Genomic DNA, 15,027 nt, shown 5'->3' with positions numbered 1-15,027 from the left:
CAGGTGTTCAGAACTGTGAACCAGGACACATCTGTGGTGTACAGAGAATGAAAGATGGAGTGAGAGAAAAAGGGAGAAAGAGTAAGAAGAAAGAGAAGGGGGGGGGGTTGGGCTAAGGGACACGAGGAACCTGCTCTGTGACATCACAACCTCCATTCATGCCTGCGGGCCTGCTGATTGGCCGAGGGGAGGGAGGTAATTTGAACTCCTCAGTCATGCAGTGCCCCTGCAGTGTGGGGAGAGAGAACACTAGAGAGAAACAGAAACAAGAACAAGGAGAAACAGAGAGAGAGAGAGAGAGGAGGGGGAGAGAGAGAGAGAGGGAGGGAGGGAGGGAGGGAGGGAGGATGCCGATCACTGTTTTTCAGAGTTTGGCTGAACGTCAGTCAGACTTGTACGAGCGGGACGAGTAGCCGTGTGAAGAGCAGGTGTGTGTGTGTGTGTGTGTGTGTGCAACCTCCGTGGGGGCTCGGCGGGTGTAGTCAGCTCAGGGACGGGGGCGGGGGGGTCAGACAGGCCGGTGCGTTGCCGTCGGTCACCACCGTACGGATGCTCCACTCCTCTCCCGCACCGTGAGAGTCGGGTCTCGGAAAAACACAATAACACCTTCGACACCTGATCCGTCACAGTTCCGGCTACCGGGGTAAGCCTGCTCACCTGCTGCAGGTGAAACTGCACACACCTGCACACGCATACACAGAGAAGGACACACAGAGTATTATTAACCCACACCAAACTGCACCAAAACTTTAACACTGTGTGTTATACAGTGTATTCAGTATTAGTATTTACTTAGTAATTACTAGTTGTGGCTGTGTGAAATATGTTGTATGAGTTACACCCTAAAAAGTACTTTAGCTTTAGCTAATATTGATTGGCTATAGGAATAGTGTTGGGATGGAGTGAGAGTGTTTGTTGGGAATAGTGTTGGGATGGAGTGAGAGTGTTTGTTGGGAATAGTGTTGGGATGGAGTGAGAGTGTTTGTTGGGAATAGTGTTGGGATAGAGTGAGTGTTTGTTGGGAATAGTGTTGGGATGGAGTGAGAGTGTTTGTTGGGAATAGTGTTGGGATGGAGTGAGAGTGTTTGTTGGGAATAGTGTTGGGATGGAGTGAGAGTGTTGGGAATAGTGTTGGGATGGAGTGAGAGTGTTGGGAATAGTGTTGGGATGGAGTAAGAGTGTTTGTTGGGAATAGTGTTGGGATGGAGTAAGAGTGTTTGTTGGGAATAGTGTTGGGATGGAGTGAGAGTGTTTGTTGGGAATAGTGTTGGGATGGAGTGAGAGTGTTTGTTGGGAATAGTGTTGGGATGGAGTGAGAGTGTTTGTTGGGAATAGCGTTGGGATGGAGTGAGAGTGTTTGTTGGGAATAGTGTTGGGATGGAGTGAGAGTGTTTGTTGGGAATAGTTTTGGGATGGAGTGAGAGTGTTTGTTGGGAATAGTGTTGGGATGGAGTGAGAGTGTTTGTTGGGAATAGTGTTGGGATGGAGTGAGAGTGTTTGTTGGGAATAGTGTTGGGATGGAGTGAGAGTGTTTGTTGGGAATAGCGTTGGGATGGAGTGAGAGTGTTTGTTGGGAATAGTGTTGGGATGGAGTGAGAGTGTTTGTTGGGAATAGTGTTGGGATGGAGTGAGAGTGTTTGTTGGGAATAGTGTTGGGATGGAGTGAGAGTGTTTGTTGGGAATAGTGTTGGGATGGAGTGAGAGTGTTTGTTGGGAATAGTGTTGGGATGGAGTGAGAGTGTTTGTTGGGAATAGTGTTGGGATGGAGTGAGAGTGTTTGTTGGGAATAGTGTTGGGATGAGTGAGAGTGTTTGTTGGGAATAGTGTTGGGATGGAGTGAGAGTGTTTGTTGGGAATAGTGTTGGGATGGAGTGTAATGTCAGGGATGTGAGATGATGCGGCTGGTGGGAGTGTCTGGTACAGCTGAAGTAGAGGAGAGGAGAGGGGGAGAGGACAAGTGGGGAGAGGGGAGGAGGAGGAGGGAGGTGGAGGAGAGGGGAGGTGAGGAGTGGGGGAGAGGGGGAGAGGGGAGGTGAGGAGAGGGGAGGTGAGGAGAGGGGAGGTGAGGAGTGGGGGAGAGGGGAGAGGGGAGGTGAGGAGTGGGGGAGAGGGGAGAGGGGAGGTGAGGAGTGGGGGAGGTGAGGAGAGGGAGGTGAGGGAGAGGGGAGGTGAGGAGTGGGGGAGAGGGGAGAGGGGAGGTGAGGAGAGGGGAGGTGAGGAGAGGGGGAGAGGGGAGAGGGGAGGTGAGGAGAGGGGAGGTGAGGAGAGGGGAGGTGAGGAGAGGGGGAGAGGGGAGAGGGGAGGTGAGGAGAGGGGAGGTGAGGAGAGGGGAGGTGAGGAGTGGGGGAGAGGGGGAGAGGGGAGGTGAGGAGTGGGGGAGGTGAGGAGAGGGGAGGTGAGGAGAGGGGAGGTGAGGAGTGGGGGAGAGGGGAGAGGGGAGGTGAGGAGAGGGGAGGTGAGGAGTGGGGGAGAGGGGAGAGGGGAGGTGAGGAGTGGGGGAGAGGGGAGAGGGGAGGTGAGGAGAGGGGAGGTGAGGAGTGGGGGAGAGGGGAGAGGGGAGGTGAGGAGTGGGGGAGAGGGGAGAGGGGAGGTGAGGAGAGGGGAGGTGAGGTGGGGGGAGAGGGGAGAGGGGAGGTGAGGAGTGGGGGAGAGGGGAGAGGGGAGGTGAGGAGAGGGGAGGTGAGGAGTGGGGGAGAGGGGAGAGGGGAGGTGAGGAGTGGGGAGAGGGGAGAGGGGAGGTGAGGAGAGGGGAGGTGGAGAGAGGGAAGGTGAGGAGAGGTGGGCGGGCCGGCAGCCTGCTTCCGATTACGGCCATGCGAGCTGGGACGCTGGGGGAGTGTTGCTGAACACGCTCACGTCCCCTGGGAGTACCGTCCCCATGGTGATGTGACCGGCGTTGCCAAAATGAGGTCACTTGTTATTTGCATAAAGCATGATGTGTCCATGTGGACCAGGAAGTGTGTGTGTGTGTGTGTGTGTGTGTGTGTGTGTGTGTGTGTGTGTGTGTGTGTGTGTGTGTGTGTGTGTGTACAAAAAAGAGCTTTTCATTAAACAGGTAGGATGATCTCTGCCAGTCACCTTACATAGCATCTACAACTGCACAATGTTTTCTGTCTCTCCTTCTCATCCTCTCTCTCCTTCTCTCTCTGTTTCTCTCTCCCCCTCTCTCTCTCCTTCTCGCCCGTCTCTCCCTCTGTCTCTCAGGTGAGGTCAAGGCAAGATGGCTTTATTGGCATTACTACAATTAGTACAATATTGCCAGAGCACTTATAATTGGTTCAGTTTAAGAAAAAATAATAATACAGCAATAAAACAAACATCAATAACATTATTTAATGGCAGCTAAAAGCCTGTTTTAACAAGGTGTTGAAACAAGGTAATAAGTTTTGGCATGGAGGGTGTAAGTAGGGAGGGGGGTGTAATTATGTGGGTAAAGAATAACTAGCAGGAATGTGGAGATGTCACCACCTGTCTCTCATCCACCACCTGTCTCTCATCCACCACCTGTCTCTCATCCACCACCTGTCTCTCTTCCACCACCTGTCTCATCCACCACCTGTCTCTCTTCCACCACCTGTCTCTCATTCAGTGATGCATTTCAACACCTTTCGCAGCCCACAGTTACTGTCTGCCTGTCCTCAAAAAAGTTGTCCGAGGTTGTGAAAGTTTCTGCAGTAAATGAAATGGTGCATCTCGTGTTAACGTTACCTGGACAAACAGTCTCCTCTTTGGACAGCAGGTGTTGTGTGTTTGCCCTTCTGCACATCTAGACTGTGCTCATCTTGAACTTGGGTAGGAACGGTCTGTCTCTCGCAGGGCCCGATAACACTCTGGGTTTAAGTTTCATAGCCCCAATATTCCCAACAGAACAAATATTCCCATTACTCCAAATATACCTAATATTCCAAATAGCTGCTTTTTTCATTCATTTTTTTTTTTATAATCAGATCTATAATTTATGTTTTAGTCTAATGCAGTGGCTAATCTGTGCTAGACCTTAGTGAATTCATTAATCAGATTTATTAATCGTTACTCAGGTTTATTTTGACCTAATGCAGTGCTGGTCAGACGTTGGTCTGTGATGGACGTTATCAGCCTCAGAACCAGTGGACCCAAGCAACTCAATATTCAGTCTCTCTCTCTGTCTGTCTCTCTCCCTGTCTGTCTCTCTGATGGAGGCTAATGGCTCCCTCTTCCCAGGGTTGGAGAGTATTGACTTGTGTTTTTGTAAGTAAGTAGACCCATCACGACTGTGTGTTAGGATATCTGTGTTCTGCAGCAACACGTGTGGAAAAAGTGCCAGAAAACCACCTAGACACCTAGGCAAAGAGAGGGAGAACAGAAAGATGTAGAGAGGGAGGGAGGTGAAAGAGTGGTAGTGGAGAAGCAAGAAAAACAGATTAGTACTGAATAACATCGGAATGCCGGTTGTGGCTTTTGTAAGGGAGCACACGTGAGCCGGCGTGAATATTTCGGACTCTTGCTTTGAAGCTGCTTGGCAGAAGATAAGTGTTTTTTACCATCACGTAATTCATTATCACTTCAGCTAAGCTCTGGAATCTGGTTCCCCTCTGCTCAGCGCAGAAGTTCCAAATCCTCCGAAACCAGTCGAGGGACGATGATGAAGGAACTGAGGAAGACTATAGCGGCGAACTGTATTTAACGCGGGACGTTGTGTTTACATGGCTGGAGGTTGAAGCTGCCCTCAGAGAGCCACATCTGTGTGGTCAATACTGAAGCACTGGGGCATTAATGATGTTACATATTGAGAACATTCCATTCGTTTGGGCCGAAAGGTCACTGTCCTAACTGTAGCTTGACCTTTTGGAGGGCGGTTAAAGAGTGACCGGTATGAAGGAGCCTGACGTCCGCCCGGGTCTATGGAGCAGCAGGCTTTTGCCTGGAGTGGCACCACTTCACTTCTGTTGTTTACATGGCAATGATTCAAAAAGCACTCAAAAGACCGGTTCAAAGGGTTGAAAGGTCGGCAGCGCTGCGTTCCAGCTCCCCTGTTTTCACTGTGTTGGTGGAGCTGCTTGTTTTGAGAAAGCTGGAAACATTTTTTGACCTTGAATATGAACTGTTTACCAACAGTCACCCCCACCAAGGCCCACCTCTCTCTCTCCCTCCCTCTCTTTCTCTCTCTCTCTCCCTCTCTCTCTCTCTCTCTCTCTCTCTCTCTCTCTCTCCCTCTCTGTCTGTTTTCTTTCTCTTCCTCATCAGACTCATCAAGTCAGCATTCCAGTAACAAGTAGAGCTGGTTTAACTTTTTAAAGATTTTTCACATGCATGGGAAGGGAGTGTGTGTGTGTGTGTGTGTGTGTGTGTGTGTGTGTGTGTGTGTGTGTGTGTGTGTGTGTGTGTGTGTGTGTGTGTGTGTGTGTGTGTGTGTGTGTGTGTGCTTGGAGTTTCTGAAGAACCCCCATGTTTCCTCTGGTCTCTCTACGTCTCTATCTATCCAATACTGTGTTCATACTGTGTTATCACAGACCTCCAGATTCAGTTCCAGGGTGCGTATTGAGTCTATGTTGTGGAAACATCACTAATGTTACCACATGATGATATATCTAAGGGTCTTCTACAAGCAGTCACTACATGCAATCACAGAAACGCTATCTGTCTCTTCTGGGAGGTGTCAGGCTGCAGTGAATCTAGGACCTTGAGGTGACGGAGAGTGTGTTGGGGCCAGCATGCTGGAGACCTCATGGGGCCGCGTGGATATCGTGTCTCCGTGGTTACCACCTAGGGGCCAGGAAGGGGGTGGTGTGGAGATGTTTGTAACATCTGGGGTAGAGATGGCTGTGATGTGTCAGACGCTGCCTCCGACTATTCACACACTCACACACTGTCAAAGAAACTTACTCAAGCACTGCAATAATTTCCAACTGATTCAGACTATTAACTATCCTGACCACTTATTTAGCCAGCTTCTAATAAGATATCTGATCTGTAATCAGCTCGTCCTGTGCAAGAAAACCATATTCATTATGAAATTGACAAAAACTGGTCTAGGATCAGTGGCCCTTGCTCTGATGTGGGCTTTAAACATGACTGCAACATGGATGCACTGTGGAGCTGAAGCAGCATGAGTCAACACTAATAGGAATAGAGGAGGAGAGAGAGTGAGACAGAGAGAGAGAGAGAGGGAGAGGGTAGGTGTGTGTGAGTGAGAGGGTATGCAAAGAATTCACTTTAGAGAAAGGAATGTGGTTTATTGCAGTGTGTTTAGTGATTTTTAATTTTAGATTGTTGTCTTTCTCACATGCTGTTTCTGAAGAGGGAGAGAGAGGGGGAGAGGGAGGGAGGGAGGGAGGGAGGGAGGAAGAGAAAGGAATAAGACAGCACTATTCCCTATATGCTAGCCTATATGTTGGTCTAGTGTGGTTGCTCAAAGTTTGGTGTGTGTGTGTGTGTGTGTGTGTGTGTGTGTGTGCACATGCATGTGTGCATAAAACATTAACACTGTGTCCTGTGTCAGTTTTGTGTACGGTCAGAAAATAAAAGCGCAGTGTTTGCTTTCAGTACAAAACACACACTCGATCTGCACATCTTCAGAGAAGAGGAACCGACTTTTCAAAAGGAGCATTCAGCGTATCTGCTGGTTTTCCTTTGATTTCAGGACTGACGTTCCCCAGACCAGCCTCAATCCCAACCACAGCTCCTCACTCACATGAAGCACCACACACACTTTACCCAACACAGTACAGCAGTAATTCATCTGTGTCCTAGTGACATACAGAGAACATCGCACAGAGCCACAGAGTCCAAACATTCACACAATGAGATTTAGAGAAAAAAGAAAAAGATTTAATATTTTATAACTGTCCTGTTGTTGCTCAAACTCTTCCTCAGCTCGGACAGGATCTGGTACATGGTTTGGTTTTTCAGTAAACACAGAATTCCATGTGTGTGCAGCTTGCTGGGGGTTCTTAACTGATTAACTGAGAGAGAAACAGAGGAAGAGGAGAGAGAGATACATGGAATTGCTGACTTGGTATAAAGTGTTTATATGATCCTCTTTTATGACTTTCCCATGGCACCTTGGACCTCATCAGGTGAAGGAGTATCCAGGTGTGCGTTTGTGCTTCTGTCTGTCTGTGTGTATTTGTGTCTGTCTGACTCTGTGTGTGTGTGTGTGTGTGTGTGTGTGTGTGTCTGTGAGTATCTTCAGTTTTAAGCTCAAGATAGAGCTTGTGTGTTGTAAATTCATTCTTTTTCTCTCTCTTTCACCCTGTCCAATCCTCTGATGTCAGATTGTTTTGAACCATTAACCTTTTAAACCTTGAACAGAAACACTCCACTAGAGATACTGGACTCACTTTCCCATAACCACCCTATCATCCTAAATCGCAGTCAGATAGCAGAACACGCATCCTTGTGTAACAGGATAAGAAACACACTCCACCACCTTAAACTCATGGGTCAGCTGCTGTGATGTGGTTGCACAAACTCTTAAACCTGGAATAACTCGGACAGGATCTGGTCCATGACCTGAGCCCTGGTTTGGTTTTTCAGTAAACACAGGATTCCATATGTGTGCGTGTGTGTGTGTGTGTGCGTGTGTGTGTGTGTGTGTTTGTTTGTGAGCGACTGGTGCTTCTGGTCTAGCAGCTTCTCTTGTGGGAACTGGCAGACATTGACGGGGGTGTGGCATCGACAGGGGGGTGTGGCTCAAGGTTCTCATTTAGGTTCCGTCATCTTTCTGGCTGTCTGCACAGAAAGTGTTGACAGTGGATGGAGACGGGGCAGAAACAGAGTTACGGTTCTTGGGCTAGTGGGATCTTCAGTGGGGCCAACGTCTTGAATCAAAAGCTTTGTTTTGCTGCCTCATCCATATCTGGTACATGTTCTCACTGAGTATGTAAGGGCATGTTTACATATATCTTACCAGTTTCTGAACCTCCTTCAGCAGACACCATGACACCAGCGTAGCCCCTCCCCCTCACCTGGCACAGGAGGAACATTATGTGGTGACTATAGATTATAGATAGTTTTATAGGGTGGGAAGGCCTGGGATGGATTCATGAAAATGAATTCCTAATACCATGGCAACAAACAAAACAAGGCATTGCAAGTTTTTTGTAAGGTTTGTTTTTGTGGAAGTTTAAGGCATTGCGAGTTTTTCCCTGATTTTCCTTACTTATCTGGTGGTTGGAAAAACACAAGTAAGGACATTTTTAGACGTAGGTTTTTAGATTTATAGTTTGTACCATTTCATATAATGCTGAATTTCTAAACACAATAATACCATTAAAAGCCAAAATCAGAACCATCCCTAGTTCTTATAACAGACCATAAAGTTTATTGGTTAAATTTGATGAGTAATGTTTAAAATAAATGTGTGTGGAATGTGTAATTATATCCTATACCTATGTTTCTCTCTGTGTGTGTGTGTGTGTGTGTGTGTGTGTGTGTGTGTGTGTGTGTGTGTGTGTGTGTGTGTGTGTGTGTGTGCGTGTGTGTGTGCGTACGTGTGTGTGTGCGTACGTGTGTGTGTGCGTGTGTGTGTGCGTGTGTGTGTGCGTACGTGTGTGCGTACGTGTGTGTGTGTGTGTGTGTGTGTGTGTGTGTGTGTGTGTGCGTGTGTGTGTGTGTGTGTGTGTGTGTGTGTGTGTGTGTGTGTGTGTGTAGGGAGAGCTGTGCAGGTCTGTGCTGTAGTGAGTCCCGTACTCTCACCCTGTCTTCAGGCCAGCGAACACGCCGATGCACCGGAGGAGTTCAGTTACGCATCAAACAAAGGTCTGTGTGTGTGTGTGTGTGTGTGTATGTGTGTGTGTGTGTGTGTGTCTATGTGTTTGGCTGATGCTAACATCAGCAGTAAAAACAGAACCTTGGACATAGTACCACAGGAAACAGAAAACGCTGTATGTTTCACAGGAAGTGGTGTGACACATTGACAGTGTCCAGTTCGGTCATATTTAGGTGACTTTTAATTCCTCCTTTATTCGTCAGAAATGTGTCCACAGTTTCTCCTCCACTCGAGCTCTTTGTGACACTCCTCTCTGACTTTGTCATTCTGTGCTCTATAAATACAGCCGTGTGTGTACAGCCCCTTCCCTCCTAATAAGGTGACGGTGGGAAGGTCACATGGTGAAATTCTTCAACAACTGGATTCCACTGCGCTGCTAGCAGTGGAATTTGGGACAGGGGCATCGCTATGGTAACGGGCCGAGAGGCTTCTAGAATGGTTTGTCTGCTAAGGCATTGTTTCATTCCAATAGACCATAAGATACGTTGCGATCTTAAAAACCTATGTTACGATCTTAAAAAACATTTATATGTATATTTGTTCGCTATTTGAGGTTAATGTGAGTTTCTTCTACCCTGAAAACCTGTGAACCAAGTCGCAGGGCTTCTGTAGACTTCTTCTCTACGCCAAACATCTCTAATATAAAACGTAATGTCCTTGAATGTGTGTGTAAACATGTGTGAATGTGTGTGATTGTGTGTGTGAGTCGTTATAAGTGTGCAGTTTCATCACAGATATGCACAGACCCCCACACACAAAGCCCGTCTCCACTAGATACACACTATCGCAGTGTGTGTGTGTGTGTGTGTGTGTGTGTGTGTGTGTGTGTGTGTGTGTGTGTGTGTGTGTGTGTGTCTGCGCACATACAGGACACAAGAGCTCAAGATGCAGCTACCATTGACTTTTTAATCTTGTTTTAACAATATAGTAATCCCACTGTAAAACATTGTAATCTCTCATATAGAAGACAACTGTGAGTTATGGTTGTTTCTGTATTCTTTGGTGCTGTTATGGTATAGAATGCTTCAAAAGAGTCATGAAGTCCTGATGTAGCGCACAGACGTAGAGCACAGAATGAATGATCCTGGGACCTCGTAGTGTAATCAGGGGACACTAGAATGTGCAGTACTAATGAACTATAATGAACTTCCTTGTATTACTAGGAGGAATCTGTGCTCTGTCATAAGTCCTATGAATGGTATACTTATTCTTCTGGACTCTCAAATGAAGTCCATATTCCCTACCCTGCCAAATAAGCACATGTTTTACAGAGTGATTTAAATTTGTTTAAATTTTTCCCGATTTTTTCCCAAAGTTTCCCGATGACTTCTTTGCTTTACTGTTACATACAGGAACGTAGAGCATTAATCATGACAAAGTCCATTCTCACTGGGGCTGTTGCTTTGAAAACAGAAACACAAGTCAGTCCTCCGCGTCCGCCTGGACGTCTTCATGTCTGCCTTTCTCTGTGAAGTGCTGGTCTTGCTGAACAAGCTCTCCTGAAGCTGTAGTGTGTAGTGTTGTAGTGTTGGAGTAGTGCTAGAGTTTCAAGAAGGTCCATTGGTGGTTTCCACTGATCAGTGTTCAGGGAGAATGGCTGTACTCCTTACCAAACCAACCAGATTCTTTCAGATCCTGGATCAGTGGTCTCTCGTGGTAGAACTTGCCCATTCTGTACCCAACCTGATTCTCCCAGATCCTGGATCAGTGATCACTCCAGTCACTGTGTGTCAAAGCAGAGCTACTGGACCTAAACCACCATCAGGGTGGGCTTGAGAGTGCAGATTGTGTGTGTTTGTGTCTGGTTTTGACTGAGATGGTCTAAAGTGGTGATAGGCATGTCTGGTATTTTGACAGGAAGTGGGTAGCTGGGGTCTCTGAGGACAGAGAGGGAGGACGGACCAATACACACACCCCTGCAACAGAGATCTGACCACACATGGGGCCTTCTACAGTTGTTTTTCCCTGTCTCTCTTTTCTGTCTGTCTCTCCTCTCTCTCCCTCTCTCCACTCTCCCTATCTTCTCCCTCTCCTCTCTTTCTATCTTCTCTCTCATTGCCCTCTTTCTCCCCTATCTTCTCTCTCTCCCTCTATCCCTCTCTTCTCTTCTCTTATCTCCCTCCCTCTTCTCAATCCCTCTCCCCTCTCTCTCCCGCTCCTCTCTTATCTTCGCTCCCTCCCTCTCTTCTCTCTGTCCTCTCTCCCTCCCTCATCTCTATACCTCTCCCCTCTCTCTCCCTCCCCTCTCTCTTCTCTCTCTCTCCCTATCTTCTCTTTCCTTCTCTCTCTATCTTCTCTGTAATTGTCCTCTTTCTCCCCTGTCTTCTCTCTCTCCCTCTATCCCTCTCTCCTCTCTGTGCTCTCATCAATCTCTCCCTCTCTTCTCTCTGCCTCTCTGCATCCAGTGTCCTCTCACTCTTTTTCTGCTACCTTTTGTGATCTCCCCTTTAGTTTGGTAACTAATACCCTAGGGATAATGATGCGGGGTTCATGTACAGTTCATGGCCAGCAGTTTCCACACATTCCTGAAATCCATGCATACCGACTTTCTTCAGCTCATAGGAAGGATTATGCATTATTCCACAGGGACCCCAATTAATCATGGGTCCTTTTCTCCACAGGACAGTTAGAGTCTGAAACTGGTGCGTTTCCATGCTGGGAAGTTCCCCAGCTGTCTGTCAGAGAAGCCATTATGGCTGTGGTTCCTTTGGGATCTGGATAGAAGTGCAGTGACAGAATCTCTCCGTAACGGGCCAGAGATAAAGATCCAAAGTCTCCCTGGGAGTCTGAGAGGGGACACACTGTTGATCTGCCCACTACCCCCCCACCCCCCCCACCCCCCCATTCTGAACGGGTTACAATGGCATGGTTTGATAGCGCATCTCTACACGTTTTCCTAATAAGACCAAAAGCATAACTTTGATAGTTGGTATGGGTTTGTGGTCATGTTTAATTGTCAGGATATGCCAGGTCATTTTTGATTGGAGTGGGGGGGGGCAGCTTAGGAATGTGGGTGTTTATTTAAATGTGCTTTGGTAGTGTTCATAGAGATTGTTATCTGGTGTACTGTGTTGTGTTCATAGAGATTGTAATCTGGTGTACTGCTAAATGTTGTTTTCACAGAATATGATGTTTCAGTGGCATTCTGAGGAAGTCAGTTTTCATGCTAGACTATTTAATTTGAACTGGATTCACAGATTTATGATCAAGTTAAGGAAGAACAGAATTAAGAGAATATGTGTTTTAGCTGGTTTGTGTATTATTTGCATTTACTAATTTAATCATTTGTCTGTTACCCTCAAGGCAAAGTGCTAAGTAAACAACAGGTCTGAAAAGATTTCTAGCCTGAAATTGTAACATTTTAGCATAATTTTAGCCAATGTAACCCAGAAGAAAAAGAAACCCATTTCAAAGGTCTATAGCACCAAACGAGCACCAACTTCATGTAAGATTTACTTACATTTAGCAAAGGGCAACTTCCCAACAAGGTCATGTGCTTAAATATTCTGGCAGAGGAGCATCTGCAAATAATGTACTGCTGCAAAAGCAGAAAATCCCAGGTGTCCTGAACAGTGGTGTCATTACTCTAATCTTACCACTTTTTTCGGTAACGAGTAATATAACGCGCTACTATTTCCAGTCCAGTAATCAGATTAAAGTTACTTATCCAAATAACTGTGCGTTACTATTTATATTTTCCCTAGTAAAATATAAATTTTTGCTTTCTTCTTGGCTCAGTTCTACTTTTGCGTCTGACCGTAGCGCTCGACTCCGCACGCTGCGCGCGACCCTGTGAGAGCGCGAGCACGTTTTACAAGTCATTCTTTGCTGTGTCCTCCCGTAACGATGTGGTAGTATAAAGAAACACCCCTCAAAAACAGGGGAAGGAACATTTACCTGATGAATTTTAATGTTGCTTTGTGTTCCACGTTTGAAAAGTGCTGGAATTTTGACTAACGTTGCCTACTTTAAAATGCTTGAAATTGTAATGGTATTTCGTTTCACAAGCTGTCTGACTGAACTGGGGTGGGTTTCCCGAAACGTTCGTAGCTTCATACGAGGTTACGAAGTACTTGGCACTACGAACGTTTCGGGAAACCAACCCCAGTTCGCTTGTATTACGTTTACAAATAAATTTACAAATAATACCGCGCAGCTACACAAACGTAATGTCAGGAGATACTGTAGCGACTCCTACTCCTCACGGCGAGTCTTGCCCTTTAAGTGACACTGGGGGGCGGAGCCTGCGCGCGCCAGGGTTGCGTTATCAATAAAGTTTCCCTCCTTTTTGCTTAATCCAAAAAATAAAGTTTTTGGATTAAGCAGTTTCTGCCTCGGTTACCGAACCTGCTTCAATACATTGTTACTGTTAAAAATGCACTTCCAATAAAGTGAGTATTGGAAAAATTAATTTTGCTGCTGAATGTAACTACTAAAGTAACTTGTAATCTAACGTAGTTACTTTTAAAATCAAGTAATATGTAACGTAACTAAGTTACTTTTAAAAGGAGTAATCAGTAATCAGTAATCGGATTACTTTCTCAAGGTAACTTAGCCATCACTGGTCCTGAAGATCCCAGGTGTCCTGAAGATCTCAGGTGTCCTGAAGGTGTGACTGTGGGGCGCTGCAGAGGGGTGTCACTCTGAATGATGTCTGAGGGCGTACTCACACTAGGCACGGTTTGCTGGTTCCGTGCTGGGGCCCGGTTATCCCCCCTCCCCACTCCCCCTCCGGCCTGCACTCACACTGGCTTCATCAACCCGGCCCGAGCACGCTTACGTCATCACAACGCTGCTTTATTTGGAAAAAAAGCGCGCTCGCACAACACTATGGAGTTCACGATTCTCTTTTTATTGTACTTTTGGAGTCGTTTTGGGAGTGCAGAAACACGGTGCAAGCACAGATTTATCGATAATTTAACACAACGATTGTCTGCTAATCGCTTTGCCGCTATGACTGTTTAACGTGAGCGTCGCATCACTGATGTCATGTTTGAGTTCCAGCGAAATGAACCAATCAGACGAGGCACCAAGCGGGCCCGGGCACGGATAGCGCTCACACTAGAAGCGAACCGTGCCCGAGTCCACATGAATCGTGCCCTGGCCCACCTCTTCAAAGCGGGCCCGAGCACGGTTAACTGATCCGGGCCCGGGCACGGTTGGAGCGCTCACACTAGCCAAACGAACCGTGCTTCGGCAGGCAACCGAATGATTCGGCCCGGGCCCGGATCACAGAGCCTAGTGTGAGTACGCCCTTAGAAATCAGGTGGTGTTTTGGCAAGCATGGGGATGAGTTGTGAGCCTGGCTGTCACAGGGAGCAGGAGGAATGATCTCAGCGATGGGAGTAGCGTGTAGCATATGAAGAAAGACCATGATATAGGGAGTTTCACCCGACCTACGGACAGTAATATAATATCGAGGTTCATTATCTGGAGGGATTGTCAGGGAAAGGACAATAATGCTTATATAAAGGAATGGACAATAAAGTATAGTTGTCGTGCACACTGTTAATTTGTTACGAGTGTTATGTTGCGATGCCCGACGTGTGAATGGGTTGCGTGAACAATGTCGTCGTGTGGTATGTTTGTAGATCACCCAAGAAGTGGATCGGTTGGGTCCAGATACCTGAGGGGTATGAGAGCCGACAGAAAATTACCTTTTATGCTGGGTAAAGTAATGATGCCCCAACAACTGCCCCGAGGCGGGTGACAGATGCTAGCTGGGATCACCCCGAGCTAGCATTGTTTTAATGTGTACGAGTGTGCACAAGAGTTGGGAAACAGGAGACTCTGTTATCCACTTTAGGGGCCTCTGGACCACTTATCAAATTAAATCAAATCAAATCAAGGTTTATTTGTCACATACATGGTCATACACAGTACGACAGGCAGTGAAATGCTTTGGTGACTACTCCACCTTAAATTAAACTATGATAAATGAACAAAATATAGAATATAGAAATATAAAAAAGAAAAAAAGAAAAAAACATAACATCTGTTGGCCAAGCTTTACCATATATATATATATATATATATATATATATATATATATATATATATATACACAGTACCATATACATCTGTCCAATTGCTCATTAGCGCAAATGTCGAATTGGCCAATCATATGGACTCAATGCATTTATGATGGCCAAGACAATCTGCTGCATTTCAAACCGAGCATCAGAAAGGAGAAGAAAGATGATTTAAGTGACTTTGAACGTGGCATGGTTGTTGGTGCCAGACGGAATATTTCAGAAATTGCTGATCTAGTGGGGTTT

General features: G+C 46.6%; 1 protein-coding gene across 1 annotated transcript in view; it reads left to right on the top strand.

Moving 5' to 3' along the window:
- Positions 1 to 487: 487 nt before the first annotated feature.
- shroom3 (shroom family member 3) overlaps positions 488 to 15,027 on the top strand; it is a 39,423-nt gene continuing 24,883 nt past the window's right edge. The window contains exons 1-2 of the mRNA XM_076994367.1: positions 488 to 643; positions 8,632 to 8,739. The gene's annotated coding sequence lies outside the window, so the exon portion shown is untranslated. The remainder of the gene's footprint in view (positions 644 to 8,631; positions 8,740 to 15,027) is intronic.

Source organism: Brachyhypopomus gauderio, unplaced genomic scaffold (assembly GCF_052324685.1).
Source record: "Brachyhypopomus gauderio isolate BG-103 unplaced genomic scaffold, BGAUD_0.2 sc140, whole genome shotgun sequence".
NCBI lineage: Eukaryota > Metazoa > Chordata > Actinopteri > Gymnotiformes > Hypopomidae > Brachyhypopomus > Brachyhypopomus gauderio.
Note: the sequence above shows the minus strand (reverse complement) of the source record. Positions and strands in the feature narration are given on the sequence as shown.